This window comes from Cupressus sempervirens, chromosome 3, assembly GCF_028749045.1.
Source record: "Cupressus sempervirens isolate cs-2001-9-10 chromosome 3, ASM2874904v1, whole genome shotgun sequence".
NCBI classification, from domain to species: Eukaryota; Viridiplantae; Streptophyta; class Pinopsida; order Cupressales; family Cupressaceae; genus Cupressus; species Cupressus sempervirens.
Genome location: NC_143120.1, coordinates 775,187,936 through 775,195,230, shown reverse-complemented (window position 1 = coordinate 775,195,230; position 7,295 = coordinate 775,187,936). Strand labels below are relative to the sequence as shown.

The following is a 7,295-nucleotide window of genomic DNA, read 5'->3' as shown; positions in this document are numbered from 1 at the left end:
AAACAATATTATTTTTTAATTATATTTTATAATAGTGTTTGTATTATGTATAATTGATAAGTGTTACAATTTGTAAATTATATCATTTATTATTATTATTATTTTATATTTAAATAATTTATCATTTAGTTTAAATATATTTAAAACTTAAATATATATTTTAATATTAAATTAATAATTATATTTTACATCAAAAAAAATACTAAAAGAAGTAACCACAAAAAAGAAATAATTTAATTCTAAAAGATATGTAAATTATTACTAAGTTTTTATAAACTATGTATTAAAATTAAATAGTTATATTCTATTTCTTATTTATTACATCATATTTATTCATCAACATCAAATTTATATGTATTACATCTATTTATTATTTAAAAATGTACATATATATATATATATAATTTCATAATTAAAAATTATTGAATTTTATGAAAAAATGGAAATACAAAATATTAAATAGTAAACCTTCTCTAACTGTCTAAAACCTTTTCTAACTGTTTAAAATTAAACAATTAGTTTTACTTATAAAATATTTTTAAATTTCAATACATATTAAATATTTTGTATTTCCATTTTATGAAAAAATGGAAATACAAAATATTAAATAGTAAACCTTCTCTAACTATCTAAAACATTTTCTAACTGTCTAAAATTAAACAATTAGTTTTACTTATAAAATATTTTTAAATTTCAATACATTTCATTTTTTCTTATACAAATGTGAGTTTTAATATAAAAATCAAACTCTTAGTTTCATTAATTAAAATATAATATATTTTAATTTTTTATTATAATCATGATTTTATTTTGACTATTTGTTTTATTAAGAAAAATAATTATATTTAATTCTCTCTCTCTCTCACACACAACTTATGTTGGTATCACTCTATCTTACTATTTTATCTCTCTTCCTCTTCCTCCTTTATATTATCTATCATTTTTTCCTTTGCATATATGTTTATGTTGTTATTGTTCTATACTACTATTTATCTCTATCTAATGATTAAAAATGGTGTGACTTCCATTTGATAATCAAGACGAGAATAATAAATAATTGGGGGAGTTTTTCCAACTACTTATGGCTCTCTAGTAGCATGCATAACATGCTTAAACATATAATGCGATATTCAAAATGCTTCATCACTTCTTCAAGTTCTATAGTTCAAATATTGGTATGGATATCTTTCCTCATTGCACATATTTTAAGTTGTCAATGTAGAAGTTGCAAATTTGTCTAAAACATATGTATTGATTGTAGTATGATATTAGGCACTTAGTGCCATACTGGGGACTTTGACCTCTTATTCTTGGGCTTAAATGCCCAATGATATAATAATATAACACGAGAACTCAACAACAAAATATGAGCCATCCTATCAGATCACAAGTGCATTTCTAGGACGAGAATTTAACAACAAAATATGAGCCATCCTATCAGATCACAAGTGCATTTCTAGACAAAAATTAATGCATTCACAATGTTAATTTAGAACTATTTAACCTTATTCTCACTCATCTACACCGCTACAACCATTATGCATTAGGCAAGAACTTGCGTCTCTTTTTTGAATAGATTTCTCTACATTAAATTATCTCACTTTAAATTAACTAACATTATCTTATTGTTAAATGCTACATTCACATTAACAATATTTTTGCCAAAGAAATAATTTATCTTTTACATACACTTCAAAACATTTTCATCAACATATTGTCTTATAATTTAAGAATAGAAACACACATAAAATTTAAGGAAATTATAAACCGCTAGAGATGACATGTAAAAAATAAATAGGACCATGAAAAACACCAAGGTCACCTTAGCAATAGAATGAAGCTTTCTTTGAAAACCCTAATAGCAATATCACAATAGAATGAAGCTTTCTTTGAAAAGGCACATGATATGGAAAATTTACCCCTATGCTAAGGTTCTACACAATCATGACGGGGTAATGACGTTCTATAACAACCACTGCATGAAAATCTCCGCTCAATTATCCACAGAAAGCTACAAGTATTGACAAAAGGAAGGAAAGGCCAATGAAAAGGCTACCATTTGAAATTTAATCTTCTTCGTAATAGTATCATTTGGATTGGACTAAATACATTCGGTAAAATCAATATGAAGGCTGATAAGTAGGAGATGATTTCCACAGCTAGTCAAATTGTGATGTGAATATCAGGATTTAACTGTGTGATTTTGAGTCAAACTCGATGACCCATGTTTCATGAGTAGTGATTCAACATGAATCCATCTCTCATGAGAATAAATGGAACACTTAGCACTCATTGGATCTAGGTGATGCTCACAGGGGTGAAGCACCGGGACTTCCCGGGAGGTCACCCATCCCAGTACTACTCCAGCCCGAGCGCGCTTAACTACAGAGTTTCCTCCACAGTTAAACCCAAAGCTTGCAACCCCATTTGAAAATGGGGTTGCAAGCTTTGGGTTTAACTGTGGAGGAAACTCTGTAGTTAAGCGCGCTCGGGCTGGAGTAGTACTGGGATGGGTGACCTCCCGGGAAGTCCCGGTGCTTCACCCCTGTGAGCATCACCTAGATCCAATGAGTGCTAAGTGTTCCATTTATTCTCATGAGAGATGGATTCATGTTGAATCACTACTCATGAAACATGGGTCATCGAGTTTGACTCAAAATCACACAGTTAAATCCTGATATTCACATCACAATATGAAGGCTTGCAATATATTTCTTAATGAGGTACGTAGATGTCAAATCTGCATAAAGAGGCCAACGACTCAAAACTCTTTTTCTTATAGAAAGATATACCCACGTCGTCATCTTGCACGTGAAGTAGGCCATAGAAAATGCCGTAGCTAATTATTATAATTCAAAGGCATGGTAAAGATTATTTCTACAGGAAACTATATTAATATTTTTTTTTGAATGCGAGGTGCTAAGTTATTGAAGTCTTTTGTTTATATAAAGTCCAAACATTGTCACTAGTTGATCTTTGCCATTTATAAAGTAATCTCTTATCTAGTTTATCTTTACCCACAACCATTCTTCTCAACGATAGGAGACATAAAGTATACAATTTGATTTAATATTTTCCAAACAATTTGAGAAATTTTAAAAAGAGATAAGTTCGGATGATGTAATATGTCTGGACCAATCACATGCACTACAAAGCAGTCGGTGTATATGGGACGGGCTGTCTGACGACACGTGGAATAAGTAGTAGAGAATTGTTATTTTAGATTTCTATATATATACTACTTGAAGTGGCATTGCATTCACAGGAGATTTTTCAATCTTTTCTTCGTTGTGTTTGTAGGCAAAAAGCTGTAAAAGGGGCCAGGAGGACATTTGTGTGTTCATGGTCATGGCCAATTGAGTAATTTAGGTAAGGCTCCTGGTATTCCTTTGTGATTGTCATTGCTATATATTTATTTACTGAGGCTATTGATTAATTTTTTTTTTTTGGTAAGCTATTTCGTAGCCTACTTTCAGTAGAATATGAATTCAAATACAATTGCAATTAAAAGAGAGTGGAGAGAAGATTTGTTTGATGTATGTGCAAATTGGATGTTAAGTATTCCAACTCTTCTTAATAGAATATTAGTTAAGAATTGAATTTTATATAGATATATTGACTAGCTTATATATATATTATATTTATATAAAATAAGTCAAGAGATATTCTTCTTGAGGCGCCTATTACACTGAGTGAGAATATGAAAATAGGTGCCTTGAGAAGGATATCTCTTGACTTTATATATATATATATATATATATATATATATATATATATATATATATATATATATATATATATATATATATATATATATATATATGCTTAATGTAAAATTGATTCCCTTTGAAAAAAAAAATAAAAAAAAAATCACCAGATATATAATAATTAGCATGAACAGAATGTATGTTTTTTATTCAAGTAATTAAAATTAAATTTTGGATTGAAATTAAAGTTTTCATTTGCATTAGTGTTAGCATAGGTTATATCGTTAAAGTTAGATAATTATTTGTAATAGAGCAAAGGTCGTAGTGGGACTTCCTTGAGCAAATCAAGAGCTAGAGAGTTATTAAGGTTTCAAGTTTTATAATACATAGTTTGTTTCTTAATCATTAAAGTAAAGTCTCAACAACTCTCTCACATTTCTTTATCTCTCATCCATCACACTATATCTACCTCATGCCTTACCGTCATCCCCTTCTCTCTCCCCCTCTATTTTGGGCTTAAATTGTCCTCTTTCTATATTCACCTCTATCTCTCCCTACTCCCCCTTGTACATTTCTTCCATCTCCCTTCCCCTTTAGCCATTGCTTCCCCCTAAATACCTTATATATCTTTACATCATGTCTCTTACTCTCTCTCACACATTTCTCTTTCCTAAACATATACATACATATATCTTACCCCATAATTACTCTCTTTCCCTCTCTCCCAACCCTACTCTTAGCATGTGTTCTCCTACTTAACCCCCCCGTCCCTCCTCCCCCAACTTTGCACTATTGTCCTCTCTTCCTTCCTTCATTACCATGTTCATCTATCCTATGCCCTAATTATTATATTAATCCCATCTATGCCCTATTCCCTCTTCTATTCCCTCTTTCTCTTATATCCCTCCCCCTCTCACCATCTATTCCTCCTAATTACCATATATCCCTAGCCCATTTGTGCCACCCTCTAGGACCTCTTCTCTCTCTTTCTCCCTCATATGTCTCCCATACCAATTACTCTAGTACAAAGTACTCTCTCTCTCTCTCTCTCTCTCTCTCTCTCTCTCTCTCTCTCTCAAATTATCCTATTGTTTATCTACTTCATATATATATATATCTCCATTTTGTTTCTTTCTCTTTCTCCTCTACTCCATTTCTCCTATTTCCCACCACATCTTACCATCTCCTTCATCTAATCACCATCTCTCTCTCTCTCTCACACACACACACACACACACACACACACACACACACACACACACACACACACACACACACAAAATATTGGCTTTCTATTTACCATCTATATCAATGTCGTGTCTCACACCATCTATTGCTCACGTGTCTCTTTATCTCTCTCTATCTATGTTGACCTCATGTCTGCTACGTTATTATCCTCTTTTCTCACCTTATCTCAGACATCTCTCTCTCTCTCTCTCTCTCTCTCTCTCTCCCTCCCTCCTCCCTTCATGTTGTCATTTTCTATTTCCCTGTCTCATGTATCTTTATGTCTCACTATCTTTCTCTCATATACATCCCACTCTCACTATATCCTCTAGGTAATTACCATATCTCTCTAATCACCATCTCTCTCTCTCTCACACACACACACACACACACACACACACACACACACACACACACAAAAAAAAAAAAAAACAATCTTGGCTCCCTATTTACCATCTATATCTACCTCATGTCTCACACCATCTATTGATCATGTGTCTCTTTATCTCTCACAAACACACACACACACACACACTCTCTCTCTCTCTCTCATCCCCTCATTTGTCATTTCCTAAACTCCCTATCTCATGTATCTTTATGTCTCTATCTTTCTCTCATATCCATTCCCCTCTCAGTATATCATCTTCGTAATTACCACACACAAACACACATATATATTTTGTGTCTCAAACCCTCTCCCTCTTCTCTCTCTTTATCTCTTGCCCCTAATCTCTAATTACTCTCTTCCACTCCTTCCTCTCACCAAATGTTACCCCCCCACTCTCTCTCTCTCTCTCTCTCTCTCTCTCTCTCTCTCTCTCTCTCTCTCTCTCCTATCATCATCAAATACATCTATTTTATTCCCTAAGTACTCTCTTTCTCTCCACCTCATCTCTCTTTCCCACTATATTGTCTCTTTCTACCTCATCTATTCCCCCTCTTTTGCCTTTCTCTTTTTTTCCCACACCCTCTTACCATTTTGTCCCCCAATTACTATTTATCTCTATATCATGTCTTTCATCCTCTCCTTCTTCTCTCCCTCTCTTTCTCCCTAATCACACTCTTTAACTCTCCCCCCTCGCTCCTCTCACAATGTCATCCCCCTAACCTATTCACCCTCTATATATACCACATGTTTCTCATGGTCTCTCACTCACATGGCCCTTTACTTCTCACAATTTATCTATGTATGACAACCTCATGTTTCCTACCCTATAATCCTCTTTTCTCACTCTCTAACACATATGTCCCCTCCTCAATGTCTCTCCCCATCTCTCTCTCTCTCTCTCTCACACACACACACACACACACACACACACACACACACACACACATGATGTCCCCTCATGTTATACTGTCTACTCTATCTATTTCATGTTTCTTTATCTCTCACCCTCTCTCATAAATGTCTAATTCATGTCTCACCCACATCCCCCCTCTCTCCCTATCTCCTTATCACATCTAAATATATTTTTTGGACCCTATTTACCTCATCTTTCCCCACCCTTTTTTCCATCTCACCCTCCCCCTAATTGATCTCTCTCTCTCTCTCTCTCTCTCTCTCTCTCCAATTCCTCCGCCATCATCATTTCCATCCATTTGATGCCCTAACTAGCTTATATTATATATATATAATAAGCTGAGATATATACTTCTTGAGGCGCCTATTGCACTGAGTGAGATAATGAAAATAGGCATCTCGACAAGGATATCTCTCAGCTCATTATATATATATATATATATATAAGCCAGTAGCACTCATGACAGAAGAATGAAAGACATTATTGTTTTTATTCTAAAAAAAAATAATAATAATTAAATATATTATATTTTATATGTTCACTTCAATATATGCTTAATGTAATTGATTCCCTTTGAAAATAAAAATAAAATAAAAATCACCAGATATATAATAATTAGTATGAATAAAATGTATGTTTTTTGTTCAAGTAATTAAAATTAAATTTTGGATTGAAATTAGAGTTTTCATTTGCATTAGTGCTAGCATAGGTTTTATTGTTAAAGCTAGATAATTATTTGTAATAGAGAAAAGGTCATATTGGGACTTCTTTGAGGAAATCAAGAGCTAGAGAGTTATTAAGGCTTCAAGTTTTATAATACATAGTTTGTTTATTAATCATTAAAGTAAAGTCTCAACAACTCTCTCACATTTCTTTATCTCTCATCCATCACACTATATCTACCTCATGCCTTACCATCATCCCCTTCTCTCTCCCCCTCTATTTTGGACCTAAATTGTCCTCTTTCTATATTGACCTCTATCTCTCCCTACTCCCCCTTCTACATTTCTTCCATCTCCCTTCCCCTTTAGCCATTGCTTCCCTCTAAATACCTTATATA

At 32.9% G+C, this 7,295-nt stretch overlaps 1 long non-coding RNA gene across 1 annotated transcript in view; it reads left to right on the top strand.

The window, feature by feature from the left end:
- The first annotated feature begins 3,265 nt into the window (after positions 1-3,265).
- LOC149569090 (uncharacterized) overlaps positions 3,266-7,295 on the top strand; it is a 9,425-nt gene continuing 5,395 nt past the window's right edge. Inside the window, exon 1 of the long non-coding RNA XR_016361718.1 lies at positions 3,266-3,369. This is a non-coding gene — a long non-coding RNA (uncharacterized LOC149569090). The remainder of the gene's footprint in view (positions 3,370-7,295) is intronic.